Below are 18,868 nucleotides of genomic sequence, written 5' to 3'. Positions count from 1 at the left end.
ACGGGTCAGATGATTACAACAAAGCATAGTCAGTCAGCAGTGGCAATAACTTCTGTTCATACCAAAGCTATTGAAACCCCCACTTGGTCAGCGATTACAACACTGTTACAATATACAAAAAAAGACTCTAAACCAACACTATGAGAAAACGGTCAATTCATTTTCATCTGGGTCTCTTCCTGGAATACGAGAGGTCATGCTCTCTTGACTAATACACAATTAAAATTCATGATATTCTTCTATTCCAGGAAAAATGGTTAAAAGCTAAACTTTTTATTGGCAGGGATGATCTCATTTTTTTGTCCTGCAAATAAGGGGTTGAATAGACGCCCCTGCCGGGGCCTCCTCACCGAGATTCCCTCTCCTGTTCTCCCACAGTCCCCCCTGCTCTGCCATTCACAGCACACCCCCTGCTGGCCCTACACATAGCACACACACCTGCTCTACCCCCTACATGCTCGTCTGCTCTCCCACACACAGGCCACACCTCCCCCCACAAAACCCCCCTGCTCTCTCCCCCACAATTGCACTCCTGTTCTCCCACAGTCCCCCCTGCTCTGCCATTCACAGCACACCCCCTGCTGGCCCCACACACACAGTACACACCCTGCTCTCCCACCCTACATGCTCCCCACTCTCCCACACACAGGTCACACCTGCTCCCCCCACACAACCCCCCCCTGCTCTCTGCCCCACACTTCCCCTCCTGTTCTCCCACAGTCCCACCTGCTCTGCCATACACAGTACAGCCCCTGCTGGCCCTATACATAGCACACACCCTGCTGGCCCCACACACACAGCACACACCCCTGCTCTCCCACCCTACATGCTCCCCTGCTCTCCCACACACAGGTCACACCTGCTCCCCCCCACACAACCCCCTGCTCTCTCCCCCACGCTTCCCCTCCTGTTCTCCCACAGTCCCCCCTGCTCTGCCATACACAGCACACCCCCCGCTGGCCCTACACACAGCACACACCCTGCTGTCTCCACACACAGCACACACCCCTGCTCCCCCCCTACATGCTCCCCTGCTCTCCCACGCACAGGTCACACCTGCTCCCCCCCCACACAACCCCCTTTGCTCTCCCCCACACTTCCCCTCCTGTTCTCCCACTTAGCTCCCCCTGCTCAGCCATACACAGCACACCCCCTGCTGGCCCTACACATAGCACACACCCTGCTGGCCCCACACACACAGCACACACCCCTGCTCTCCCACCCTACATGCTCCCCTGCTCTCCCACACACAGGTCACACCTGCTCCCCCCACACAACCCCCCTGCTCTCTCCCCCACGCTTCCCCTCCTGTTCTCCCACATAGCACACACCCTGCAGGCCCCACACATACAACACACCTCTGCTCACCCACCCTACATGCTCCCCTGCACCCCGCCACACTTCCACTCCTGTTCTCCCACACAGTTCCCCCTGCTCAGCCATACACAGCACACCCCCTGCTGGCCCTACACATAGCACACACACCTGCTCTCCCCCCTACATGCTCGTCTGCTCTCCCACACACAGGCCACACCTCCCCCCCACACAACCCCCCTGCTCTCTCCCCCACAATTGCACTCCTGTTCTCCCACAGTCCCCACTGCTGGCCCTACACATAACACACACCCTGCTGGCCACACACACACACAGCACACACCCCTGCTCTCCCACCCTACATGCTCCCCTGCTCTCCCACACACAGGTCACACCTACTCCCCCAAACATCCCCCCTGCTCTCTTCCCCACATTACCCCTCCTGTTCTCCCACAGTCCCACCTGCTCTGTCATACGCAACACACCCCCTGCTGGCCCTACACACACAGTACACACCCCTGCTCTCCCATCCTACATGCTCCCCTGCTCTCCCACACACAGGCCACACCTGCTCCCCCCCACACAACCGCCTGCTCTCTCCCCCACACTTCCCCTTCTGTTCTCCCACACAGTTCCCCCTGCTCTGCCATACACAGCACACCCCCTGCTGGCCCTACACATAGCACACACCCTGCTGGCCACACACACACACACAGCACACACCCGTACTCTCCCACCCTGCATGCTCCCCTGCTCTCCCACTCACAGGTCACACCTACTCCCCCCAAACAACCCCCCTGCTCTCTCCCCCACATTACCCCTCCTGTTCTCCCACAATCCCACCTGCTCTGCCATACACAGCACACCCCGTGCTGGCCCTACACATAACACACACACTGCTGGCCCCACACACACAGCACACACCCCTGCTCTCCCACCCTACATGCTCCCCTGCGTTCCCACACACAGGTAACACCTGCTCACACCCACACAACCCCCTTGCCCTCTCCCCCACACTTCCCCTCCTGTTCACCCACAGTCCCCATTGCTCTGCCATACACAGCACACCCCTGCTGGCCCTACACATAGCACACACCCTGCTGCCCCCCCACACACAGCACACACTCCTGCTCTCCCCCCTACATGCTCCCCTGCTCTTCCACACACAGGTCACACCTGCTCCCCCCCACATAACCCCACGCTCTCTCCCCCACACTTCGCCTCCTGTCTCCCACAGTCCCCCCTGCTGGCCCTACACATAGCACAGACCATGCTGGCCCCACACACACAGCACAACAGCACACGCCCCTTCTCTCCCCCCTACATGCTCCCCTGCTCTCCCACACAGTCAGACCTGCTCCCCCCACACAACCCCCCTGCTCTCTCTCCCACACTTCCCCCTGCTGGCCCTACACACATAGCACACACCCTGCTGACCCCACACGCACAGCACACACACCTGCTCTCCCACCCTACATGCTCCCCTACACAAAGGTCACACCAGCTCCTGGCAACAGAACCCCCCTATTCTCTACCCCACACTTCCCCTCCTGTTCTCCCACAGCCCCCCCCCCCGCTCTGCCGTACACAGCACAACCCCTGCTGGCCCTATACATAGCACACAACCTGCTGGTCCCACACACAGAGCACACACCCCTGCTCTTCCCCCCCTACATGCTCCTCCGCTCTCCCACACACAGGTCACACCTGCTCCCCCCCACAACCCCCTGCTCTCTCCCCCACATTTCCCCTCCTGCTCTGCCATACACAGCACACCACCTGCTGGACGGACGGACACGCGCACACACACACACACACACATCCCTGCTCTCCCACCCTACATGCTCCACTGCTCTCCCACACACAAGTTACACCTGCTCCCCCCACACAACCCCCCTGCTCTCTCCCCCACACTTCCCCTCCTGTTCTTCCACAGTCCCCCCTGCTCTCCCATACACAGCACACCCCCTGCTCTCCCATACACAGCACACCCCCTGCTCTCCCATACACAGCACAGCACATCCCCTGCTCTCCCATACACAGCACACCCCTGCTCCTCTACAGAGCAAAGCACACACCCCTGCTCCTCCACACACAGCACAGCACACCCCTGCTCCTCCACACACAGCACACCCCCTGCTCCTCCACACACAGCGTAGCACATCCCATGCTCCTCTACACACAGCACAGCACATCCCCTGCTCCTCTACACACAGCACATTCCCTGCTCTCCCATACACAGCACACCCCTGCACCTCTACAGAGCATAGCACACACACCCTGCTCCTCTACAGAGCATAGCACACACACCCTGCTCCTCTACAGAGCATAGCACACACACCCTGCTCCTCTACAGAGCATAGCACACACCCCTGCTCCTCCACACACAGCACAGCACATCCCCTGCTCCTCCACACACAGCACCTCCCCTGCACCTCCACACAGAGCACAGGACAACCCCTGCTCCTCCACACGGAGCACAGCACACCCCCTGCTCCTCCACACAGAGCACAGCACACCCCCTGCTCCTCCACACACAGCACCTCCCCTGCTCCTCCACACACAGTACATCCCCTGCTCCTCCACACACAGCACAGTACATCCCCTGCTCCTCCACACACAGCACCTCCCCTGCTCCTCCACACACAGCACCTCCCCTGCTCCTCCACACACACAGCACAGCACCTCCCCTGCTCCTCCACACACACAGCACAGCACACCCCCTGCTCCTCCACACACAGCACAGCACATCCCCTGCTCCTCCACACACAGCACATCCCCTGCTCCTCCACACAGAGCACAGCACACCCCCTGCTCCTCCACACACAGCACATCCTCTGCTCTCCCATACACAGCACACACCCTGCTCCTCTACACACAGCACCCCCTGCTCCTCTAAACACAGCACATCCCCTGCTCCTCCACACAGAGCACAGCACACCCCCTGCTCCTCCACACAGAGCACATCCCCTGCTCTCCCATACACAGCACACACCCTGCTCCTCTACACGCAGCACCCCCTGCTCCTCTACACACAGCACATCCCCTGCTCCTCTACACACAGCACATCCCCTGCTCCTCCACACACAGCACATCCCCTGCTCCTCCACACACAGCACCATCTACACACAGCACAGCACACCCCTGCTCCTCCACACACAGCACAGCACACCCCCTGCTCCTCCACACACAGCACAGCACACCCCTGCTCCTCTACACAGAGCACACACCCTGCTCCTCTACACACAGCACACACCCTGCTCCTCCACACACAGCACATCCCCTGCTCCTCCACACACAGCACATCCCCTGCTCCTCCACACAGAGCACACACCCTGCTCCTCTACAGAGCAAAGCACACCCCCTGCTCCTCCACACACAGCACATCCCCTGCTCCTCTACAGAGCATAGCACACACCCCTGCTCCTCCACAAACAGCACTCCCCCTGCTCCTCTACAGAGCATAGCACACACCCTGCTCCTCTACAGAGCATAGCACACACCCTGCTCCTCCACACACAGCACAGCAAATCCCCTGCTCCTCTACACACAGCACATCCCCTGCTCCTCTACACACAGCACAGCACATCCCCTGCTCCTCTACACACAGCACAACACATCCCCTGTTCCTCTACACAGAGCACAGCACACCCCCTGCTCCTCCACACACAGCCCCTGCTCCTCCACACACAGCACAGTACATCCCCTGCTCCTCCACACACACCTCCCCTGCTCCTCCACACACAGCACCTCCCCTGCCCCTCCACACACAGCACACACCCTGCTCCTCCACACACAGCACAGCACATCCACTGCCCCTCCACACACAGCACAGCACACCCCCTAATCTTCCACACACAGCACAGCACACCCCCTGCTCCTCCACACACAACACCTCCCCTGCTCCTCCACACAGCACACCCCCTGCTCTCCCATACACAGCACACACCCTGCTCCTCTACACACAGCACAGCACATCCACTGCCCCTCCACACACAGCACAGCACACCCCCTGCTCCTCTACACACAGCAAAGCACATCCCCTGCTCCTCCACACAGAGCACAGCACACCCCCTGCTCCTCAACACAGAGCACAGCACACCCCCTGCTCCTCCACACAGAGCACAGCACACCCCCTGCTCCTCCACACACAGCACACCCCCTGCTCCTCCACACACAGCACAGACCCTGCTCCTCTACACACAGCACATCCTCTGCTCCTCTACACACAGCACATCCCCTGCTCCTCCACACAGAGCACAGCACACCCCCTGCTCTCCCATACACAGCACACACCCTGCTCCTCTACACACAGCACCCCTTGCTCCTCTACACACAGCACATCCCCTGCTCCTCCACACACAGCACATCCCCTGCTCCTCCACACACAGCACAGCACACCCCCTGCTCCTCCACACACAGCACATCCCCTGCTCTCCCATACACAGCACACACCCTGCTCCTCTACACACAGCACCCCCTGCTCCTCTACACACAGCACATCCCCTGCTCCTCCACACACAGCACATCCCCTGCTCCTCCACACAGAGCACAGCACACCCCCTGCTCCTCCACACAGAGCACAGCACACCCCCTGCTCCTCCACACAGAGCACAGCACACCCCCTGCTCCTCCACACAGAGCACAGCACACCCCCTGCTCCTCCACACACAGCACATCCCCTGCTCCTCTACACACAGCACACACCCTGCTCCTCTACACACAGCACCCCCTGCTCCTCTACACACAGCACATCCCCTGCTCCTCCACACACAGCACATCCCCTGCTCCTCCACACAGAGCACAGCACACCCCCTGCTCCTCCACACAGAGCACATCCCCTGCTCTCCCATACACAGCACACACCCTGCTCCTCTACACACAGCACCCCCTGCTCCTCTACACAAAGCACATCCCCTGCTCCTCCACAGAGCAAAGCACACCCCTGCACATCCCCTGCTCCTCTACAGAGCAAAGCACACCCCCTGCTACTCTACAGAGCAAAGCACACCCCCTGCTACTCTACACACAGCACAGCACACCCCTGCTCCTCCACACACAGCACAGCACACCCCCTGCTCCTCCACACACAGCACAGCACACCCCTGCTCCCCCACACACAGCACAGCACACCCCCTGCTCCTCCACACACAGCACAGCACACCCCCTGCTCCTCCACACACAGCACAGCACACCCCTGCTCCCCCACACACAGCACAGCACACCCCCTGCTCCCCCACACACAGCACACCCCTGCTCCTCCACACACAGCACACCCCTGCTCCTCCACACACAGCACACCCCCTGCTCCTCCACGCACAGCACACCCCTGCTCCTTCACACACAGCACACCCCTGCTCCTCCACACACAGCACAGCACACCCCTGCTCCCCACACACAGCACAGCACACCCCTGCTCCCCCACACACAGCACAGCGCACCCCCTGCTCCTCTACAAAGCAAAGCACACCCCCTGCTCCTCTACAGAGCAAAGCACACACCCTGCTCCTCTACATAGCAAAGCACACCCCCTGCTCCTCTACAGAGCATAGCACACACCCTGCTCCTCCACACACAGCACAGCACATCCCCTGCTCCTCTACACACAGCACAGCACATCCCCTGCTCCTCTACACAGCACAGCACATCCCATGCTCCTCTACACACAGCACAGCACATCCCCTGCTCCTCTACACACAGCACATCCCCTGCTCTCCCATACACAGCACATCCCTGCTCCTCTACAGAGCATAGCACACACACCCTGCTCCTCTACAGAGCATAGCACACACCCCCTGCTCCTCTACAGAGCATAGCACACACACCCTGCTCCTCTACAGAGCATAGCACACACCCCTGCTCCTCCACACACAGCACACCCCCTGCTCCTCCACACACAGCACCTCCCCTGCTCCTCCACACAGAGCACAACACACCCTCTGCTCCTCCACACAGAGCACAGCACACCCCCAGCTCCTCCACACACAGCACCTCCCCTGCTCCTCCACACACACAGCACAGCACCTCCCCTGCTCCTCCACACACACAGCACAGCACCTCCCCTGCTCCTCCACACACACAGCACAGCACCTCCCCTGCTCCTCCACACACACAGCACAGCACACCCCCTGCTCCTCCACACACAGCTCAGCACATCCCCTGCTCCTCCACACACAGCAGAGCACATCCCCTGCCCCTCCACACACAGCACAGCACACCCCCTGCTCCTCCACACACAGCACCTCCCCTGCTCCTCCACACACAGCACACCCCCTGCTCCTCCACACACAGCACACCCCCTGCTCCTCTACACACAGCACCCCCTGCTCCTCTACACACAGCACCCCCTGCTCCTCCACACAGAGCACAGCACACCCCCTGCTCCTCCACACACAGAACATCCCCTGCTTTCCCATACACAGCACACACCCTGCTCCTCTACACACAGCACCCCCTGCTCCTCTACACACAGCACCCCCTGCTCCTCTACACACAGCACATCCCCTGCTCCTCCACACAGAGCACAGCACACCCCCTGCTCCTCCACACAGAGCACATCCCCTGCTCTCCCATACACAGCACACACCCTGCTCCTCTACACACAGCACCCCCTGCTCCTCTACACACAGCACATCCCCTGCTTCTCTACACACAGCACATCCCCTGCTCCTCCACACAGAGCACAGCACACCCCCTGCTCCTCTACAGAGCAAAGCACACCCCCTGCTCCTCCACACACAGCACATCCCCTGCTCCTCTACAGAGCATAGCACACACCCCTGCTCCTCCACACACAGCACACCCCCTGCTCCTCTACAGAGCATAGCACACACCCTGCTCCTCTACAGAGCCTAGCACACACCCTGCTCCTCCACACACAGCACAGCACATCCCCTGCTCCTCTACACACAGCACATCCCCTGCTCCTCTACACACAGCACAGCACATCCCCTGCTCCTCTACACAGAGCACAGCACACCCCCTGCTCCTCCACACACAGCCCCTGCTCCTCCACACATAGCACAGTACATCCCCTGCTCCTCCACACACAGCACCTCCCCTGCTCCTCCACACACAGCACCTCCCCTGCTCCTCCACACACAGCACCTCCCCTGCTCCTCCACACACAGCACACCCCCTGCTCCTCCACACACAGCACAGCACATCCACTGCCCCTCCACACACAGCACAGTACATCCACTGCCCCTCCACACACAGCACAGCACACCCACTGCCCCTCCACACACAGCACAGCACACCCCCTGCTCCTCCACACACAGCACAGCACACCCCCTGCTCTCCCATACACAGCACACACCCTGCTCCTCTACACACAGCACCCCCTGCTCCTCTACACACAGCACAGAACATCCCCTGCTCCTCCACACAGAGCACAGCACACCCCCTGCTCCTCCACACACAGCACACCCCCTGCTCTCCCATACACAGCACACACCCGCTCCTCTACACACAGCACATCCCCTGCTCCTCTACACACAGCACATCCCCTGCTCCTCCACACAGAGCACAGCACACCCCCTGCTCCTCCACACACAGCACATCCCCTGCTCTCCCATACATAGCACACACCCTGCTCCTCTACACACAGCACCCCCTGCTCCTCTACACACAGCACATCCCCTGCTACTCCACACAGAGCACAGCACACCCCCTGCTCCTCCACACACAGCACATCCCCTGCTCTCCCATACACAGCACACACCCTGCTCCTCTACACACAGCACCCCCTGCTCCTCTACACACAGCACATCCCCTGCTCCTCCACACACAGCACAGCACATCCTCTGCCCCTCCACACACAGCACAGCACATCCACTGCCCCTCCACACACAGCACAGCACACCCCCTGCTCCTCCACACACAGCACAGCACACCCCCTGCTCCTCCACACACAGCACCTCCCCTGCTCCTCAACACAGCACACCCCCTGCTCTCCCATACACAGCACACACCCTGCTCCTCTACACACAGCACCCCTGCTCCTCTACACACAGCACAGCACATCCCCTGCTCCTCCACACAGAGCACAGCACACCCCCTGCTCCTCCACACACAGCACAACCCCTGCTCTCCCATACACAGCACACACCCTGCTCCTCTACACACAGCACATCCCCTGCTCCTCTACACACAGCACATCCCCTGCTCCTCCACACAGAGCACAGCACACCCCCTGCTCCTCCACACACAGCACATCCCCTGCTCTCCCATACATAGCACACACCCTGCTCCTCTACACACAGCACCCCCTGCTCCTCTACACACAGCACATCCCCTGCTCCTCCACACAGAGCACAGCACACCCCCTGCTCCTCCACACACAGCACATCCCCTGCTCTCCCATACACAGCACACACCCTGCTCCTCTACGCACAGCACCCCCTGCTCCTCTACACACAGCACATCCCCTGCTCCTCCACACACAGCACATCCCCTGCTCCTCCACACAGAGCACAGCACACCCCCTGCTCCTCCACACAGAGCACAGCACATCCCCTGCTCCTCCACAAAGAGCACAGCACACCCCCTGCTCCTCCACACACAGCACATCCCCTGCTCTCCCATACACAGCACACACCCTGCTCCTCTACACACAGCACCCCCTGCTCCTCTACACACAGCACCTCCTGCTCCTCTACACACAGCACATCCCCTGCTCCTCCACACAGAGCACAGCACACCCCCTGCTCCTCCACACACAGCACATCCCCTGCTCCTCCACACAGAGCAAAGCACACCCCCTGCTCCTCCGCACACAGCACATCCCCTGCTCTCCCATACACAGCACACACCCTGCTCCTCTACACACAGCACCCTCTGCTCCTCTACACACAGCACATCCCCTGCTCCTCCACAGAGCAAAGCACACCCCCTGCTACTCTACAGAGCAAAGCACACCCCCTGCTACTCTACACACAGCACAGCACACCCCTGCTCCTCCACACACAGCACAGCACACCCCCTGCTCCTCCACACACAGCACAGCACACCCCTGCTCCTCCACACACAGCACAGCACACCCCTTGCTCCTCCACACACAGCACTGCACAGCCCTGCTCCCCCACACACAGCACAGCACACCCCATGCTCCTCCACACACAGCACAGCACACCCCCTGCTCCTCCACACACAGCACAGCACACCCCTGCTCCCCCACACACAGCACACCCCCTGCTCCCCCACACACAGCACAGCACACCCCTGCTCCTCCACACACAGCACACCCCTGCTCCTTCACACACAGCACACCCCTGCTCCTCCACACACAGCACAGCACACCCCTGCTCGCCCACACACAGCACAGCACACCCCTGCTCCCCCACAAACAGCACAGCACACCCCTGCTCCCCCACACACAGCACAGCACACCCCTGCTCCCCCACACACAGCACACCCCTGCTCCTCCACACACAGCACACCCCCTGCTCCTCCACACACAGCACACCCCTGCTCCCCACACACAGCACAGCACACCCCTGCTCCCCCACACACAGCACAGCACACCGCCTGCCCCCCCACACACAGCACAGCACACCCCTGCTCCTCCACACACAGCACACCCCCTGCTCCTCCACACACAGCACAGCACACCCCCTGCTCCCCCACACACAGCACAGCACACCCCTGCTCCTCCACACACAGCACACCCCTGCTCCTCCACACACAGCACAGCACACCCCCTGCTCCTCCACACACAGCACAGCACACCCCCTGATCCCCCACACACAGCACAGCACACCCCCTGCTCCCCCACACACAGCACAGCACACCCCTGCTCCTCCACACACAGCACAGCACACCCCCTGCTCCCCCACACACAGCACAGCACACCCCTGCTCCTTCACACACAGCACAGCACACCCCCTGCTCCCCCACACACAGCACAGCACACCCCTGCTCCTCCACACACAGCACAGCACACCCCCTGCTCCCCCACACACAGCACAGCACACCCCTGCTCCTCCACACACAGCACAGCACACCCCTGCTCCTCCACACACAGCACAGCACCTCCCCTGCTCCTCCACACACAGCACAGCACACCCCTGCTCCTCCACACACAGCACAGCACACCCCCTGCTCCCCCACACACAGCACAGCACACCCCCTGCTCCTCCACACACAGCACATCCCCTGCTCCTCCACACAGAGCAAAGCACACCCCCTGCTCCTCCGCACACAGCACATCCCCTGCTCTCCCATACACAGCACACACCCTGCTCCTCTACACACAGCACCCTCTGCTCCTCTACACACAGCACATCCCCTGCTCCTCCACAGAGCAAAGCACACCCCCTGCTACTCTACAGAGCAAAGCACACCCCCTGCTACTCTACACACAGCACAGCACACCCCTGCTCCTCCACACACAGCACAGCACACCCCCTGCTCCTCCACACACAGCACAGCACACCCCTGCTCCTCCACACACAGCACAGCACACCCCTTGCTCCTCCACACACAGCACTGCACAGCCCTGCTCCCCCACACACAGCACAGCACACCCCCTGCTCCTCCACACACAGCACAGCACACCCCCTGCTCCTCCACACACAGCACAGCACACCCCTGCTCCCCCACACACAGCACACCCCCTGCTCCCCCACACACAGCACAGCACACCCCTGCTCCTCCACACACAGCACACCCCTGCTCCTTCACACACAGCACACCCCTGCTCCTCCACACACAGCACAGCACACCCCTGCTCGCCCACACACAGCACAGCACACCCCTGCTCCCCCACAAACAGCACAGCACACCCCTGCTCCCCCACACACAGCACAGCACAGCACACCCCTGCTCCCCCACACACAGCACACCCATGCTCCTCCACACACAGCACACCCCCTGCTCCTCCACACACAGCACACCCCTGCTCCCCACACACAGCACAGCACACCCCTGCTCCCCCACACACAGCACAGCACACCGCCTGCCCCCCCACACACAGCACAGCACACCCCTGCTCCTCCACACACAGCACACCCCCTGCTCCTCCACACACAGCACAGCACACCCCCTGCTCCCCCACACACAGCACAGCACACCCCTGCTCCTCCACACACAGCACACCCCTGCTCCTCCACACACAGCACAGCACACCCCCTGCTCCTCCACACACAGCACAGCACACCCCCTGATCCCCCACACACAGCACAGCACACCCCTGCTCCTCCACACACAGCACAGCACACCCCCTGCTCCCCCACACACAGCACAGCACACCCCTGCTCCTCCACACACAGCACAGCACACCCCTGCTCCTCCACACACAGCACAGCACCTCCCCTGCTCCTCCACACACAGCACAGCACACCCCTGCTCCTCCACACACAGCACAGCACACCCCCTGCTCCCCCACACACAGCACAGCACACCCCTGCTCCTCCACACACAGCACAGCACACCCCCTGCTCCCCCACACACAGCACAGCACAGTACACCCCTGCTCCTCCACACACAGCACAGCACACCCCTGCTCCCCCACACACAGCACAGCACACCCCTGCTCCTCCACACACAGCACAGCACACCCCTGCTCCTCCACACACAGCACAGCACCTCCCCTGCTCCTCCACACACAGCACACCCCTGCTCCCCCACACACAGCACAGCACACCCCTGCTCCTCCACACACAGCACAGCACCTCCCCTGCTCCTCCACACACAGCACAGCTCACCCCTGCTCCTCCACACAGAGCACAGCACACCCCCTGCTCCTCCACACACAGCACATCCCCTGCTCTCCCATACACAGCACACACCCTGCTCCTCTACACACAGCACACACCCTGCTCCTCCACACACAGCACATCCCCTGCTCCTCCACACACAGCACATCCCCTGCTCCTCCACACACAGCACACCCCCTGCTCCTCTACAGAGCAAAGCACACCCCCTGCTCCTCCACACACAGCACATCCCCTGCTCCTCTACAGAGCATAGCACACACCCTGCTCCTCTACAGAGCATAGCACACACCCTGCTCCTCCACACACAGCACAACACATCCCCTGCTCCTCTACACACAGCACATCCCCTGCTCCTCTACACACAGCACAGCACATCCCCTGCTCCTCTACACACAGCACAGCACATCCCCTGTTCCTCTACACAGAGCACAGCACACCCCCTGCTCCTCCACACACAGCCCCTGCTCCTCCACACACAGCACAGTACATCCCCTGCTCCTCCACACACACCTCCCCTGCTCCTCCACACACAGCACCTCCCCTGCTCCTCCACACACAGCACACCCCCTGCTCCTCCACACACAGCACAGCACATCCACTGCCCCTCCACACACAGCACAGCACACCCCCTAATCTTCCACACACAGCACAGCACACCCCCTGCTCCTCCACACACAACACCTCCCCTGCTCCTCCACACAGCACACCGCCTGCTCTCCCATACACAGCACACACCCTGCTCCTCTACACACAGCACAGCACATCCACTGCCCCTCCACACAGAGCACAGCACACCCCCTGCTCCTCTACACACAGCAAAGCACATCCCCTGCTCCTCCACACAGAGCACAGCACACCCCCTGCTCCTCCACACAGAGCACAGTACACCCCCTGCTCCTCCACACAGAGCACAGCACACCCCCTGCTCCTCCACACACAGCACACCCCCTGCTCCTCCACACACAGCACACACCCTGCTCCTCTACACACAGCACATCCTCTGCTCCTCTACACACAGCACATCCCCTGCTCCTCCACACAGAGCACAGCACACACCCTGCTCTCTCATACACAGCACACACCCTGCTCCTCTACACACAGCACCCCTTGCTCCTCTGCACACAGCACATCGCCTGCTCCTCCACACACAGCACATCCCCTGCTCCTCCACACACAGCACAGCACACCCCCTGCTCCTCCACACACAACACATCCCCTGCTCTCCCATACACAGCACACACCCTGCTCCTCTACACACAGCACCCCCTGCTCCTCTACACACAGCACCCCCTGCTCCTCTACACACAGCACATCCCCTGCTCCTCCACACACAGCACATCCCCTGCTCCTCCACACACAGCACAGCACACCCCCTGCTCCTCCACACAGAGCACAGCACACCCCCTGCTCCTCCACACAGAGCACAGCACACCCCCTGCTCCTCCACACAGAGCACAGCACACCCCCTGCTCCTCCACACACAGCACATCCCCTGCTCCTCTACACACAGCACACCCTGCTCCTCTACACACAGCACCCCCTGCTCCTCTACACACAGCACATCCCCTGCTCCTCCACACACAGCACATCCCCTGCTCCTCCACACAGAGCACAGCACACCCCCTGCTCCTCCACACAGAGCACATCCCCTGCTCTCCCATACACAGCACACACCCTGCTCCTCTACACACAGCACCCCCTGCTCCAGTACACACAGCACATCCCCTGCTCCTCTACACACAGCACATCCCCTGCTCCTCCACACACAGCACATCCCCTGCTCCTCCACACACAGCACACACCCTGCTCCTCTACACACAGCACACACCCTGCTCCTCTACACACAGCACACACCCTGCTCCTCCACACACAGCACATCCCCTGCTCCTCCACACACAGCACATCCCCTGCTCCTCCACACACAGCACACCCCCTGCTCCTCTACAGAGCAAAGCACACCCCCTGCTCCTCCACACACAGCACATCCCCTGCTCCTCTACAGAGCATAGCACACACCCCTGCTCCTCCACACACAGCACACCCCCTGCTCCTCTACAGAGCATAGCACACACCCTGCTCCTCTACAGAGCATAGCACACACCCTGCTCCTCCACACACAGCACAGCACATCCCCTGCTCCTCTACACACAGCACCTCCCCTGCTCCTCTACACACAGCACAGCACAACCCCTGCTCCTCTACAAACAGCACAGCACATCCCCTGTTCCTCTACACAGAGCACAGCACACCCCCTGCTCCTCCACACACACAGCACAGTACATCCCCTGCTCCTCCACACACACCTCCCCTGCTCCTCCACACACAGCACCTCCCCTGCTCCTCCACACACAGCACACCCCCTGCTCCTCCACACACAACACAGCACATCCACTGCCCCTCCACACACAGCACAGCACACCCCCTAATCTTCCACAGGCACGTGGAGTGTGTTTCATGGGGCGGTGTGGTGGGGAGAGAGAATAAGGAACGTGGAGTGTGTTTCATGGGGGCGGTATGTGGTTGGGAGAGAGAATAAGGCACGTGGAGTGTGTTTCATGGGGGCGGTGTGTGGTGGGGAGAGAGAATAATGCACGTGGAGTGTGTTTCATGGGGGCGGTGTGGTGGGGAGAGAAAATAAGGCACGTGGAGTGTGTTTCATGGGGGCGGTGTGTGGTGGGGAGAGAGAATAAGCACGTGGAGTGTGTTTCCTGGGGGCGGTGTGTGGTGGGGAGAGAGAATAAGGCACGTGGAGTGTGTTTCATGGGGGGGGGGGTGGTGGGGAGAGAGAATAAGGCACATGGAGTGTGTTTCATGGGGCGGTGTGTGGTGGGGAGAGAGAATAAGGCACGTGGAGTGTGTTTCATGGGGGTGGTGTGTGGTGGGGAGAGAGAATAAGGCACGTGGAGTGTGTTTCATGGGGGCGGTGTGTGGTGGGGAGAGAGAATAAGGCACGTGGAGTGTGTTTCATGGGGGCGGTGTGTGGTGGGGAGAGAGAATAAGGCATGTGGAGTGTGTTTCATGGGGGCAGTGTGTGGTGGGGAGAGAGAATAAGGCACGTGGAGTGTGTTTCATGGGGGGCGGGTTGGTGGGGAGAGAGAAGTCACGTGGAGTGTGTTTCATGGGAGCGGTGTGTGGTGGGGAGAGAGAATAAGGCACGTGGAGTGTGTTTCATGGGGCGGTGTGTGGTGGGGAGAGAGAATAAGGCACGTGGAGTGTGTTTCATGGGGGGCGGGTTGGTGGGGAGAGAGAAGTCACGTGGAGTGTGTTTCATGGGGGCGGTGTGTGGTGGGGAGAGAGAATAAGGCACGTAGAGTGTGTTTCATGGGGGCAGTGTGGGGTGGGGAGAGAGAATAAGGCACGTGGAGTGTGTTTCATGGGGCGGTGTGTGGTGGGGAGAGAGAATAAGGCACGTGGAGTGTGTTTTATGGGGCGGTGTGTGGTGAGGAGAGAGAATAAGGCACGTGGAGTGTGTTTCATGGGGGCGGTGTGTGGTGGGGAGAGAGAATAAGGCACGTGGAGTGTGTTTCATGGGGGCAGTGTGTGGTGGGGAGAGAGAATAAGGCACGTGGAGTGTGTTTCTTGGGGGGTGGTGTGTGGTGGGGGAGAGAATAAGGCACGTTGAGTGTGTTTCATGGGGGCGGTGTGGTGGGGAGAGAGAATAAGGCACGTGGAGTGTGTTTCATGGGGGCGGTGTGTGGTGGGGAGAGAGAATAAGCACGTGGAGTGTGTTTCATGGGGGCAGTGTGTGGTGGGGAGAGAGAATAAGGCACGTGGAGTGTGTTTCATGGGGGCGGTGTGTGGTGGGGAGAGAGAATAAGGCACGTGGATCGTGTTTCATGGAGGCGGTGTGTGGTGGGGAGAGAGAATAAGGCACGTGGAGTGTGTTTCATGGGGGCGGTGTGTGGTGGGGAGAGAGAAGGCACGTGGAGTGTGTTTCATGGGGGCGGTGTGTGGTGGGGAGAGAGAATAAGGCACGTGGAGTGTGTTTCATGGGGGGCGGGTTGGTGGGGAGAGAGAATAAGGCACGTGGAGTGTGTTACATGGGGGGCGGGTTGGTGGGGAGAGAGAAGTCACGTGGAATGTGTTTCATGGGGGCGGTGTGTGGTGGGGAGAGAGAATAAGGCACGTGGAGTGTGTTTCATGGGGGCGGTGTGTGGTGGGGAGAGAGAATAAGGCACGTGGAGTGTGTTTCATGGGGGCGGTGTGTGGTGGGGAGGGAGAATAAGGCACGTGGAGTGTGTTTCATGGGGGCGGTGTGTGGTGGGGAGAGAGAATAAGGCATGTGGAGTGTGTTTCATGGGGGCGGTGTGTGGTGGGGAGAGAGAATAAGGTATGTGGAGTGTGTTTCATGGGGGCGTTGTGTGGTGGGGAGAGAGAATAAGGCATGTGGAGTGTGTTTTATGGGGGCGGTGTGTGGTGGGGAGAGAGAATAAGGCACGTGGAGTGTGTTTCATGGGGGCGGTGTGTGGTGGGGAGAGAGCATAAGGCACGTGGAGTGTGTTTCATGGGGGCGGTGTGTGGTGGGGAGAGAGAATAAGGCACGTGGAGTGTGTTTCATGGGGGCGGTGTGTGGTGGGGAGAGAGAATAAGGCACGTGGAGTGTGTTTCATGGAGGCGGTGTGTGGTGGGGAGGGAGAATAAGGCACGTGGAGTGTGTTTCATGGGGGCGGTGTGTGGTGGGGAGAGAGAATAAGGCATGTGGAGTGTGTTTCATGGGGGCGGTGTGTGGTGGGGAGAGAGAATAAGGCATGTGGAGTGTGTTTCATGGGGGCGTTGTGTGGTGGGGAGAGAGAATAAGGCATGTGGAGTGTGTTTTATGGGGGCGGTATGTGGTGCAGAGAGAGAATAAGGCACGTGGAGTGTGTTTCATGGGGGCGGTGTGTGGTGGCGAGAGAGAATAAGGCATGTGGAGTGTGTTTCATGGGGGCGTTGTGTGGTGGGGAGAGAGAATAAGGCATGTGGAGTGTGTTTTATGGGGGCGGTGTGTGGTGGGGAGAGAGAATAAGGCACGTGGAGTGTGTTTCATGGGGGCGGTGTGTGGTGGGGAGAGAGAATAAGGCATGTGGAGTGTGTTTCATGGGGGCGGTGTGTGGTGGGGAGAGAGAATAAGGCACGTGGTGTGTGTTTCATGGGGGCGGTGTGTGGTGGGGAGAGAGAATAAGGCATGTGGAGTGTGTTTCATGGGGGCGGTGTGTGGTGGGGAGAGAGAATAAGGCATGTGGAGTGTGTTTCATGGGGGTGTTGTGTTTTGGGGAGAGAGAATAAGGCATGTGGAGTGTGTTTTATGGGGGCGGTATGTGGTGCGGAGAGAGAATAAGGCACGTGGAGTGTGTTTCATGGGGGCGGTGTGTGGTGGGGAGAGAGAATAAGGCATGTGGAGTGTGTTTCATGGGGGCGGTGTGTGGTGGGGAGAGAGATAAGGCACGTGGAGTGTGTTTCATGGGGGCGGTGTGTGGTGGGGAGAGAGAATAAGGCATGTGGAGTGTGTTTCATGGGGGCGGTGTGTGGTGGGGAGAGAGAATAAGGCACGTGGAGTGTGTTTCATGGGGGCGTTGTGTGGTGGGGAGAGAGAATAAGGCATGTGGAGTGTGTTTTATGGGGGCGGTGTGTGGTGGGGAGAGAGAATAAGGCACGTGGAGTGTGTTTCATGGGGGCGGTGTGTGGTGGGGAGAGAGAATAAGGCATGTGGAGTGTGTTTCATGGGGGCGGTGTGTGGTGGGGAGAGAGAATAAGGCACGTGGTGTGTGTTTCATGGGGGCGGTGTGTGGTGGGGAGAGAGAATAAGGCATGTGGAGTGTGTTTCATGGGGGCAGTGTGTGGTGGGGAGAGAGAATAAG

At 60.3% G+C, this 18,868-nt stretch overlaps 1 protein-coding gene across 1 annotated transcript in view; it reads right to left on the bottom strand.

Moving 5' to 3' along the window:
* LOC138564780 (zinc finger protein 154-like) overlaps positions 1-18,868 on the bottom strand; it is a 135,902-nt gene that overhangs the window by 42,614 nt on the left and 74,420 nt on the right. The gene's annotated exons all lie outside the window — the stretch shown is intronic.

This window comes from Ambystoma mexicanum, chromosome 1p, assembly GCF_040938575.1.
Source record: "Ambystoma mexicanum isolate Mex_15411 chromosome 1p, UKY_AmexF1_1, whole genome shotgun sequence".
Classification (NCBI taxonomy): domain Eukaryota; kingdom Metazoa; phylum Chordata; class Amphibia; order Caudata; family Ambystomatidae; genus Ambystoma; species Ambystoma mexicanum.
The sequence above is the reverse complement of the archived record's forward strand: the minus strand, read 5'-3'. Positions and strand labels throughout refer to the sequence as shown.